Below are 12,543 nucleotides of genomic sequence, written 5' to 3' on the forward strand. Positions count from 1 at the left end.
ACAATTTCAAATCCAACACAGATACAGACAGGGATAAAGATCTCCGCTTGAAATGATCTTCAACAGGTGCCAGAAAGACCACAGAGGTGGTTTTTGCTTGATATATAACTGCCAAAGGATTGGTGTCACCAAGGGCTGCATTTAATGTAGAGCTAAGATGTGCTTTGCATGAGCAGAACGATTTCTACTGCACGGTGGGGGCGGTGTTCCCCTCCAGGTACCCTGTAAATCTGTCCTGAGTTTTTCCCCAAGCCCAAAGCGGATTCGGCAACACTAAGGGGGTGCCTTTGGTTGCAGTGTGGTTTTAGCTTGCTTTGTTCATTCTTTTCTGTATTTTGTTTAAAGCATTATCTGTCATTTAGTACATTCTTGACCCCAAAGGTGTGGTACAAATATTTTAAGTCATGAATAGATAAAAACAGGTGTAATGCCCTGAACTTCTGAAACACACCCCATGAATGCTAAGTATTTTCCCCCTCCCTGTCTTACGCAAAGGTAGAAGGCCAGCCCTGTTTATTGCAACTCATTACCATAAGTTGGGCCCAAGCCCTTGGGGACTTCATATGTCAAAGTCAGCATCCCATAATGGACTACCTGCAATTCATTCTTTTTAGGGGAAAGAAGTAGAAAAGCTTACCAGGAGCCTGGAAGCGGAAAGGAAAGGAAATTCCCATTGCACCAAAGGCCAAGGGAATCCCAACTGCTTCTCAGCCTGCTGTCGCCTTTCCTTTGCCTGAGATAATCTAGTGGCAGGGCTAGGCACCATGTTACCTTGCATGCACCAATGCCAAATTGCCCCTAAGGGGCCCAGCATGCACATGTGATGCCACATGTTACCTGTGACGTCCCATGCATCTCCAAATGCTGGGTAGACCAGTGCCACCTTCCGCTAAACTGTGCCAGTCCCTGCAGCATCAGGAGATGCTGTGCAAGCCGGTGTGACCTCGTGCCATGCCCACTGGTCCCCTTGGCATCTTGAGACACAGTGCAGGCCAGTGCAGCCTTCCGCTGGCTGCAGGTAGGCCTGGCAGGGCCCAACACAGCTGTGGGAAAGCCGAGTGGGGCCTGGCAGGCTGTGGAATATTGAGGGGCCCTGACCCTTGCCCTTGCACAGGGGCAACAGCTGGAGTTAGTGGTTCCTAACAGACATGTTATAATAAGAAAAATAATTTATTATTTATACCCTGCCCATCTGGCTGACCTGCCACTCTGGGCAGGTCTCAATCGAGTGTTAAAAACAACACAGCATTAAATATTAAAAACTTCCCTAAACAGATGTCTTTTAATTCAGATGTCTTTTAAAAATAGGATAGCTGCTTATTTCCTTGACATATGATAGGAGGGCATTCCACAGTGTGGGCGCCACTACTGAGAAGACCCTCTGTCTGGTTCCCTGTAACCTCACTTCTCGCAATGAGAGAACCGGCAGAAGGCCCTTGGAGCTGGATCTCAGTGTCCAGGCTGAATGATGGGGGTGGAGACACTCCTTCAGGTATACAGGACTGAGGCTGTTTAGGGCTTTACAGGTCAGCACCAACACTTTGAATTGTGCTCAGAAACGTACTGGGAGCCAATACAGATCTCTCAGGACCGGTGTTATGTGGTCCCGGCAGCCACTCCCAGTCACCAGTCTACCTGCTGCATTCTGGATTAATTGCAGTTTCCGGGTCACCTTCAAAGGTGGCCCCATGTAGAGCACATTACAGTAGTCTAAGCGGGAGATAACTAGAGCATGCACCACTCTGGTGAGACAGTCCGTGGGCAGGTAGTGTCTCAGCCTGCATACCAAGTGGAGCTGGTAGACAGCTGCCCTGGACACAGAATTAACCTGCGCCTCCATGGACAGCTGTGAGTCCAAAATGACTCCCAGGCTGCACACCTGGTCCTTCAAGGGCACAGTTACCCCATTCAAGAACAGAGAGTCCTCCACACCTGCCCATCTCCTGTCCCCCCAAAGCAGTACTTCTGTCTTGTCAGGATTCAGCCTCAATCTGTTAGCCGCCATCCATCCTCCAACCGCCTCCAGACACTCACACAGGACCTTCACCGCCTTCACTGGTTCTGATTTGAAAGAGACGTAGAAATGGGTATCATTCGCATACTGATGAACACCCAGCCCAAATCCCCTGATGATCTCTCCCAGCAGCTTCATATAGATATTAAAAAGCATGGGGGAGAGTACGGAACCCTGAAGCACCCCACAAGTGAGAGCCCAGGGGTCTGAACACTCATCCCCCATCACCACTTTCTGGAAGCAGGGTCACTGAGGGATGTGGTTTGAGGAAAGGAGGTGTGGCCTAGATTGAGCTGTGGAGGCCATAGAGAGAGTCCTGCAGGGCCACATTTGCACCCCAGACATGGGACACCCTATCCCTGACTGGCATATTGTGCTCACGTACGCAGGGCAGGACATTACACACCACATCGGCGACAGGACTGGCTTAAGATATTTCATTGCCTGAGGCAGAAAATGAAATTGTTTCTGTTCATTAGAGTTTATTAAATATTTCTAGATTTGCATCCATACATAAACATCAGCATGCGCACATTCCATGCAAATCTGCATCCTCTTTCGGCATCTTCTTTGGTGACGCCTTTCCGATTTTTTGGTGACACATGAGCAGCCGCTTTCGTTGAAAAGAGTGGCTGGGAAAGTGTCACAGCCTCACACCTTTCGGGAGCTGCTGCTGCCAGTCAGAGTAGGCAGCACTGGGCCAGACAGTCTGGCCTAGTCTGAAGCAGCTTCCTGTGTAATAGCAGAGGAGGAACTCTGGTTGGCCAAGTCTTCATTGGTGTGAGAATAATAAAGATGTTTCCTCTGCAAGATATGTGGGGTCGGGGGAGGGGGGGAAGGTATGAACCTCTTAGATAACTGTAGACCCTCCAAGTGTCCCTATTTTCCAGGGACAGTCCTGTATTTATAAAAGCCATCCTGGTTTCTGATTTGATCCCGGAATGTCCCACTTTCACTTAGGATGTCCCTATTTTCATCAGAGGGTATGGAGTTATGAGACCCTTAAGCTAAGGAGATAAGTAATGATACAACCTTTAGAAGACACCTGAAGGTAGCCCTATTTAGGGAAGTTTTTTAAATGTTTAATGTTTTATTATGGTTTTATATATGTTGGAAGACACCCAGAGTGGCTAGGGCAACCCAGTCAGATAGGCGGGGTATTATTATTATTAGTGCTTTTTTTCTTTAAAAATGTTTAGGGGTACTCTCATTTTCCTACTCATATTCAAATACCGTCCCTCAATGAGGCCAAACTTAGATTCACAAAATGCTTAGGGGTATGCGTCCCCTCAGAAAAAAGCGGTGGTGGTGATGATGATGATTGAATAGGACGTCCATATTTTCATCAGAGAAATGTTGGCGGGTATGCAACTGATGACCTAATAGCAACATCAAGTTTGCTTTAAATGTCTGGTGAGAGAATTTAAGACAGGCGTCCCCAAACTCGGCCCTCCAGATGTTTTGGGACTACAATTCCCATCATCCCTGACCACTGGGCCTGCTAGCTAGGGATGATGGGAGCTGTAGTCCCAAAACATCTGGAGTGCCAAGTTTTCGGGATACCTGAAGAGTCGGGCTGCTGGATCAGGCCGCAGACCCATCTAGTCCAGAATCCTGTTCTCACAACAGCCAACCAGATGCCCACAAGAAGCCCCCCAGCACAGCTGCATCCTCCTTCAAATGCCCAGTGCCACATTCAGTGGAGGTGGAGAGCATTTCCATTGTGGCTTGTAGTCATCCAATAGCTTTCTCCTCCATGAATTTGTCCGGTCCCCTTTGAAAGCCTTCCAAGCTGGGAGCTGCCGCTACCTCAAGTAGGAATGCGGAGGCAGAGACCCACCACTTCAGCAGCCCGCTTATCTCTCCTAGTTCTCCCTCCCGGCTTGTTTCCGTCTTCGCTAAGAGACGCTTTCACATCGGACCAAAATAACAGCAAGGTCAGGTTTTTCCACAGAAGCGGGTAAGATGCCAATGAAAAGGAACTGAACACAGCCAGGAGGTCTGCTGAGGCAGCACAAGGGCTTGCCGACAGCCAGAGCGTGCCTTCAGAGACGCTTCGTTTCTCATCGCTCCAGCTCACAAATGAAGAAGGGCACTGTGGAAGAACATCTCCTTTACATGCAGAAAATCCTAGGTTCAGTCCCCCAGGAGACTGGCAGTGGGGAAGGCAAGGAGGTCAACAGCAGATGGAGACAGGACCAATAATAAGCAGAGCCAACTAACTGTAGATTGACCCCAGCTCTCCTGCCTGCTGAGTTCTGCAAAAGCAACACTGAGGTTAAGGAGGAAGAAGCTGAAAGACAAAGCCACCCCTTGGACTGGTTGTAAATAAGAAGGCAGGTGGATGAGGCAGAATGAGACTGGTGAGGAAGAGCTCCATTTGTCCTAATGGACGAGGCTCCCTTGCTACGCTACCTGAGGGAAACTTCTCCTATTTTTCAGGAAGTTTGTTGCAATGCCAGCTGCATATCCTGTGACCACACAGCAAACAAGTTCCATGGCCCTTAACAGCTACAGGTCTCTTCCCAGCCTTTGGAATGACACGTCTTTCTGCTTGCATTTGGTCAGAGAGGGCCTGAAAGCGGGATTTGAGCTGGAGTTTGGGAAATTGGGAATAATCCTGCAGCCGTTACACCCCACCCCCTCACCCCAAAAACCTGCTGCAGAGTTAATGATTATGCTGTCTGTATTATTATTATTATTATTATTATTATTATTATTATTATTATTATTATCATTATTTGTATTCATCTGAAAATCACACGGTGGTTCACTGCATGGAAATACAACATGAGAACACAAGATACATAATACATAATAAAACAAAAATCCAATAATCCCCGCCTCTCACAAACTCATTAAAAAAGAATGCCTGCTTGAAGAGAAATGTTTTTGCCTGGTACCTAAAGATATGCAATGAAGAAGCCTGCAGCCTGTTTCCAATATACTCTGCCTGAGTTGATATTAAAAGGGCACCACAGCTTTGCTCAGGCATTTTAAAGTGTGTGATGTGGATTTTAATATTATATTCTGAAAACGGGATTTCATCTGGAGCTCACTAGATCTCAGCTCTGGCACCTCTCAGGTGGGCACTACAGTGGTACCTCTACTTATGGTCACCTCCGGTTAAGTATCCTTCGGGATATGTATACGGCAAACCCAAAAGTATTTTTCCAGGTTTCGCCCTGCACGCATGCACAGAAGCGATCCCTCCGGTTGCGGAAACCTTGGGATCTGAATGGAGGTCTGGAACGGATCCCACCTGCAACCAGAGGTCCACTGTACTGCCATTCTAGGAGAACAAGGGGAAAGTTCATGCTGAGCTCCGGCACCTCTTTTTCTAGAAAAATAGCATGGGGATTTTAGCTGGGCAAAACTGAGATAAAGGCGGAGGAGGCAGACAGGCAGAGCCAGGTGGGTGAGAGCTGGCGGAGGGCACAGTCTTAGCAGACTAGTCCATACATATGTAGCAAGCTGCTAACCCTTCCCAAACATGCCTCCTCCACGGCTTCTTTTATATGGTAAGAAAGGTAAATTGTTTTATGTAAGTTCTTCTGTCAGCAATCTCGCTCAGTGCCTCACCCACAATTAGGTGGGGCCTGCCTTATTAAGTCCTGTTTTTCCAGAAGGAAGAAGTGGAATCAAACAGAGAGGAAGGAGACTGGACTCGGCAGAAACTACATGAAAATGGGGCAGAAGCCTGGAGTTGCGTCCAACATTAGTCATACTCAGAGAAGACCCATTGGAATCAATGGGCATGGCCAATTTAGCTCCAGTAATTTTTTAGCAGCTCTGCTTAATTGGATACAATCCCTGGGTGCCAGAAACCCTTGCAGGGTGTTCACACATTACAATCTGTTCACCTTGATACATAAATAGTTATTGCTATTAATAATAATAATAATTTATTTAAAGTTTTCTAAACCACCGTCTCAATATGATTTACATACGAGACAATTAAAAGTAGTTAGAAACACTGGTTTAATTGAGATTCGTGCGTTGTAAGGGTTTGGGCTGGATGACTGTCGGGATTCCTTCAATTCTACGATTCTATTAAATACATTTAAAACAAGACTACAGCCCTAACAAATGGGCAATCATGGTAAGGACCCATTTATCCAGTTGAGAAAGCCTGTCTTAGCAAAACTGTTTTTAATAGTTTCTGGAAAGTGCAGATAGCAGCCACCTGTTGTTATCTCAGCAGGAACGCTGTACAGGGGAACATTGGTTTTTGAACATAATCCATTCCAGAAGAACTTTCGACTTCCGAAACGTTTGAAAACCAAGAATCAAAGGACTGTTGGCAAATTCAATTGAAAAAAAATTGAGAAACGTGCCTTGGAAGCCGTTCAACTTCCAAAGCATGTTCAAAAAAGGAAGCATTCAATTCCGGGATTTTGACGTTTGGCTTCTAAAATGTTTGACAGCCAAGACGTTTGAAAACCGAGGTCCCACTGTACCACAGAACAGGGGCAGCCACAGTAAAAGCCCTGCTCTGAGTCACTGTGGAGCGGCCTTGCAATTTCCAATTTGCAGGGTGTATAAGGCAGTCTTTCAAGCAACCTGGTCCTGAGCTGAATAGGAACTTGTATGTCAGCTGAACTAGACACACTTGTACAGTTTTTCACGTGTGTTCCTCCACATGCTCCTTCTTAGCTCATCTTTCTCCTCCCTCTCTTTCCTCAGTGACAAGATACCAGAACTCTAAAGCTGCAACAGTATCCTTTGCATGTGACTATGGCTCAGAAGCATCTTTGGCCAACTCTGATTCGATCTACATGCTGACAGAGCATTTTGTTATGAAGGATTAAAACTGGCCTCGTGTTGTTTGCATGCGTGGCAAAGGTATAAATCCCTCTGCTTAAGAAACAAGGGGAGGCGGTGTTTGTAGGTGAATGTTTAATCTGTGCCGATGGCTTGAGTATAATTATTCTCATGGGATATTGATTTATCCTTTTCTTCACCTCGCTTTTCCAAACAAAGGGCCCTCAAGGCAGCTTAGAAAGGTAGCAGCATCATACATACTGTAAACCCATTTACAAAAGCACAGACACCAAAATGAAAACAAAGAACGGTTGGCAATGCAGGCTATGTGCACACCATAAGTTCAAATTGCATTTAAGGCACATTTTCCCATCAAAGTAACCTGTGAAATGAAGTTTGTCAAGGGTGCTGGGAATTATAGTTCTTTGAGGTGGAGCTACAGTTCCCAGGCTTCTTGGCGGAGGGGGAATGTGCTTTAAATGTGCAGTGTTGTGCGCAGCCTCAGATAAGGTGGGTTGGCAACTAAACAGGAGGGGGAAAACCAGATTATCTTGCTCCTGAGCCTTGAGTGGCAGGTTGAATTGCAGAAAGAAGGCAAGGCTTTCACAGGATGAAGATTTAGCATTATCGCCTGCTAATGCCTGCAAATTAAGGCTGCAATTCTAACCCCAGTTACCTGGGAGTAATTCAGTTGGTCTTACTTCTGAGTTTACAAACAATTGCCGCCTTACTGCCTCTAGGCTGTCTGAAGCAGCAAATGACTTGCGTACGGACAGTACAGAGAAAATAAAAGTAATGAGGCGTCTGTCGGGACAGCAAAAATTACACATCAATAAATAAGGAATACTGTCAGGATGGTGCTGTAAACTGCTGAAGAAGGCACAGAAGCAGGGCTCAGTTGGAAATCTGGCAATTCTAAGTGTTCTGTTGCGAAAGAGCTTGTGCTAAGCTCTCCAAACCCAGAGGAGTCATAATAATTTTTAAAGATTTGTTTGTTCATAGTCCATAAGGAAATTGCTTTGCAGACTCTTTAAGAAGAGAAAAGGGGTCCATAGCAAACAGAGCCCTTATCCTGCTAGGTTTCTGCCTCATATCTGACAAAGAAGAAGCCTAGAGCCAGACCCTCTAGGTCAGCGTTTCCCAAACTTGGGTCTCCAGCTGTTTTTGGACTACAATTCCCATCATCCCTGACCACTGATCTTGCTAACTAGGGATGATGGGAGTTATAGTCCAAAAACAGCTGGAGACCCGAGTTTGGGAAACACTGCTGTAGGTGAATATCTCAAAATCTAGAAGGGTTCAAATAAAAAAAGAAAGAAATCCTAACAAATACTCTTAAAACACACAGAAACACACACTCTTCGTCATAACTGCAATAAAAACTGCTTCGCCCCCTTCCCTCTCCAGCCCATTTTCCTTTCGTCTCTTATCTTTCATATGGCAAGCTTGTGAGCAGGCACCATGTTATTTTAAGCAGTCACATGCAACCTATTCTGGAAGGCTTTTAAAACTGAAGAGCAGGTTTAAAATAAAATAATAATAATAATAATAATAATAATAATAATAATAATAATAATAATAATAATACTCTAAATAAATAAACATAACCCAAAAGGGGCCTTTAAATCTCACTGGAATTTGGCTCATTGCCTTCTCCTGGAGTCTTAAATGGCACCCCTTGGACTCCCTTAGCCCTTGGAAGAAGGAAAACCCACCATCCAACTTCCCAGTTTATTCTGCCAAACCCACAGAGAACGAGTGTTACGTGTGCTTGCTTTTGCTTTGGCTGTTGCTCGACAGAAGACAGCTTGGTCAATTAATCATGCGTCTAGTTGAATGGGGTCCTCACTCATTAAATCTGCATGCATTTGCATATCAACTAACACAGCCGTCTGGATTTTCCTTTTTTTAACACATCCCAGTTTACCAGCGGTGCATTCATCTATCTGTGTGTCACGGCACATCAAGCGTCAGAAAGGATTTCCTGCTGTGTAAGAGAGAAACTTGCCTGCAACGCATGGAAGTGTGGAACTAAAAGGGACCTGTCTGTGGTGTTCTCACTGGCATCTGGCTGGTGACTGTGAAAATAGGTTGCTGGACTAAATGGGCCACTGACCTGATCCAGCAAACTCTTCTTACGTTCTTTTGTAGGTCCAGCTAGGGAGATCCTAGCTGATTAAGAACATAAGAATAGCCCTGGCTTGGGTGGCCAATGGCCCCTCTATCTATTCCTCTTCTCACAGCGGCTACTCAGATGCCTGTACCAAACCCTTAAGCAGGACTTGAGCACAACAGCATCTCTCCCCTCTTGTGGTTTCCAGCAGCTAGCATTGAGAAGCACGACTGCCTTCGGTTGTGGAGGCATTGCACCGTCATCGTGGCTAGCAGCCACTGATAAGCCTTCTCTTCCATGAATCCATCTAATCTTCTTTCAGGCCATCAGAGCAATTTCCATGTTTAATTGTGCGCCATGTGCTTTTGCCATTGCAAGGCCCCCCACTCCTGGGGAAAATGGGACATTGCTTTCTCCCACTTGCCATTTCTAGCAATTGGCATTCAGTGCCATGTTGCAGAGGTGGGTCAGAGCCGATGACCGCATTCCGAGACCCTCCAAGCATCCCTATTTTACAGGGACATTCCCGGATTTACAGAAGCCATCCTGGTTTATGTTTGATTCTGGAATGTCCCGCTTTTCCTTAGAATATCCCTGTTTTCATCAGAGAAAAGCTGGAGGGTATGGAGTTATGAGACCCTCCCAAGTCCAGGAGATAACTAACTATACAACCTTTAGAAGACAGCTGAAGGCAGCCCTGCTATAGGGAGGTTTTCCGATGTTTAATATTTTATTATGTTTTTATATATGTTGGAAGCCGCCCAGAGTGGCTGATGAGCAGGGTATAAAATAATAAAGTTGTTGTTGTTGTTGAATAGGAAGTCCCTATTTTCATCGGAAAAATGTTGGAGGCTGTGCACTCCCCTTGTAGGGGGCTGCATGTCAACTGTGGACAGGGCCAAAGCCAGTGGTGGGCAAGGGTACCCCTTTTGCCACCCCTTCTCTCTCGCCCCTCCACATCCAGTGAATATCCAAGGGGAGGCCAGATTGCACTTGTCAGAGGTGTGAGCTGACCACTTGCAAAGAAGCTTCCAAAATCAGACCGAGGGCCATATAACATTTGGGCATGGGCTGCCCACGCCTGCCATAAACTAACAGTGGAGTACAACATAAGGGTTTGGCTGCACTGACCTGATTTTTGCTGCGCATTTAAAGTACATCCCCCCACCCCATTAAAGAATCCTGGAAACTGTAGTTTGTTGTGGGTGCTGGGAATTATAGCACTGGGGAGAGTACACTACAGCTCCCAGGACTCTCTGCCAAGTGCAGGAAGTGGTGCAAGCAGTGCAGGGGTCAGCAAACTTTTTCAGCAGGGGGGCGGTCCACTGTCCCTCAGACCTTGTGGGGGGCTAGACTATATTTTGGGGGAGGGAAATGAACGAATCCCTATGCCCCACAAATAACCCAGAGATGCATTTTAAATAAAAGCACACATTCTACTCATATAAAAACACGCTGATTCCCGGACCATCTGCAGGCCAGATTTAGAAGGCGATTGGGCCGGATCCAGCCTTAGTTTGCCTACCCATGGTATAGTGTGTACACTGCACCAGACAAGCAGGAAAGATCCTATTCTGGTTCACGTCCAACCCCACTTCCTTATGGCGCAACACCGGTGACCTTTTCCCTGTACCTGGCACGCTCTTGATCTTCAACCCCTCCAAAATTAACCCCTTTCCACACCACCCAAGTGATACAAACACACACCAGGTCCTAACGCTTCCAAGAAAAGCACTCCCACTTGCTTCTTAAAACAATCCCTTTCCACAACCCATATTTTGAGACCCTTCTTGCGTACCATAGAACTGACACGCTTAACCTCTGCACACACACACACCAATTCCTATATGGAATTCCCCCCCCCCATGGTGTTTGCAAATCTCACAAACAATCCGTGCACCAATGGAAAGTTTTATCACAGTTCAAAAAGAAAGAAAAAAGTTGCCTTCCACCAGCTTCCCACCATTTCAGATTCTTTCAGTCTGTCCTGAAAGTCATTTTAGCCTTTATTTGATAAGATTCCAAACATTGGGGGGGGGGGTAAGCCCCCTATTGCTTGCCGTTTCCTGCCCCTCTCCCCAAATTTAAACTTGACTGCAGGGGAGCAGGAAAAATGTCCCCCATTTGGAGAGAAAACAAACCCAGAAAAACGACAATAATAAGCACATTTGCTCCCTATTCCTCCCCCGGGGGGGGGGGGAGCCACAACCTTCCCCACTAATCCAAGGTCAACACTTCTTGACACTCACTTTCCTCTGGGCCTTGTCACTCCGGGGGTGTAGGGAGGGGGGGAGCTGTCCCAAAGCAAAACCTTCACTTTCTTGGGGTGGAGGGCAGGGGGTGACCCCGGCGCCTGGGTCTTCAGCCGATCCCAGGAGAGGAGACCACAGATAAGTGAAAAACAAACTCCCAAATTTGAGGGCGCCTCCAGTCCAAGCAGATGCTGTCCCTTGTGATCCCAGATAGGGAAAAATGATGGTGGCGATGATGATGATGATGGGTGTCTCTCGCAGGTTGTCATAATGTCCTTCCTGGTTCCCTGAGTGTCCCTCCCTTGCTCCGCCCCCATCCTGGATTGTTCCCTTGCCTATGTCACCCAGCTCCTGGCTTCCTCTCTGCACCACCCTGGCTCCTTGCGTAACTCTAACAGCTAGCTGTCTGTCACTCACCTGGATTGACGGGGAGCCTTTCCCCCGGTGCTCTCGGGCTATTGGACAGAGAGGACCCCCTCCGGCTCCAAGGCGCGCGCGGGCGCGCAAGACCCCTCGTGCGCTGAGCTGCCGGAACGGCTTCTTCTGCTGACTTTCCGCTTGCAATGTCGAGCCTGCAAGCGGTTCGCGCTCCTGCCTTCCTGGTGTTCAAACAAGTTTTACAACCCTGCTCGCTGGCTTTGGCTTTTGCTTTGGAAAAACAAAAGCTGTGACATCAGAGGCCGAAAGAAACGGGGCGGTTGGGGGGGGGAGGGCACCCGGCCTGCAGGAAACCAGCTTTGAGATAGTGAAACCAGGAAAATCCCACGAGTGCAGAAGTTTGAAGCTTTCCCAGCTGAGAGCAGCTGCCCCTTTTATTATTACTAATGTCAGTGGGGTGTTTTTTTCTGGGAGAAATGGTGGGGGAACTCACCAGAAATTACGGTAGTTAGTTTGCTTGCTTGTTTGTTTGTTTGTTTGTTGTGGGGGGGGCACCCCCCCATTGTGGCTACATGTAAGATGTGATTAATAAACTCAAGCAGACAATGATCTGGATTAGAAATGGCGCAACTTTATTGATAACAGATAGAGGTGGATTTTTGGTTCAGGCATTGGGTTCCAGCCTCAACAGACAAAAGATAATTATTATTAAAATTTTAAAAGGCAAGGGAACTCAGTTCCCCGAGTTCTGCTAAAAACAACAACAACCCCTGACTATTATTATTAACAGCAGCGGGACTTTTAATAAAATCTACCATTCTTTTGTTCCTTCCAAGCTGTGCCAAAACCCTTTTATTTCTTGGTTGTTTTCTTTTTTATATATGATCGGTTTTTAATTAAAAGTTTCAGAATACAATAAAAGCAAAACAGAGAGTAAGAATTGGAAAGAAAGAGCATGGAAAAGAAAATGAAGAAAAAGAAGAACAAGAAGAAAAGTAAAATACAAAACCCTCTATGAAGAT

General features: G+C 46.5%; 1 protein-coding gene across 8 annotated transcripts in view; it reads right to left on the reverse strand.

Annotated features, from left to right (window-relative positions):
* The window catches only part of PHLDB3 (pleckstrin homology like domain family B member 3), a 37,139-nt gene extending 25,372 nt beyond the window's left edge, over positions 1 to 11,767 (reverse strand). For 2 of the 8 annotated variants that reach the window (XM_083515517.1, XM_083515515.1), the window contains exon 1: positions 11,141 to 11,424. The gene's annotated coding sequence lies outside the window, so the exon portion shown is untranslated. Of the gene's footprint in view, positions 1 to 11,140; positions 11,432 to 11,560 lie in introns of those variants that run through there. The other 6 variants (XM_083515512.1, XM_083515514.1, XM_083515516.1 and 3 more) reach the window with 6 other exon arrangements.
* Between the last annotated feature and the right edge of the window lie 776 nt (positions 11,768 to 12,543).

This window comes from Podarcis liolepis (assembly GCF_965112155.1).
Source record: "Podarcis liolepis genome assembly, chromosome: 7".
Lineage (NCBI taxonomy): Eukaryota > Metazoa > Chordata > Lepidosauria > Squamata > Lacertidae > Podarcis > Podarcis liolepis.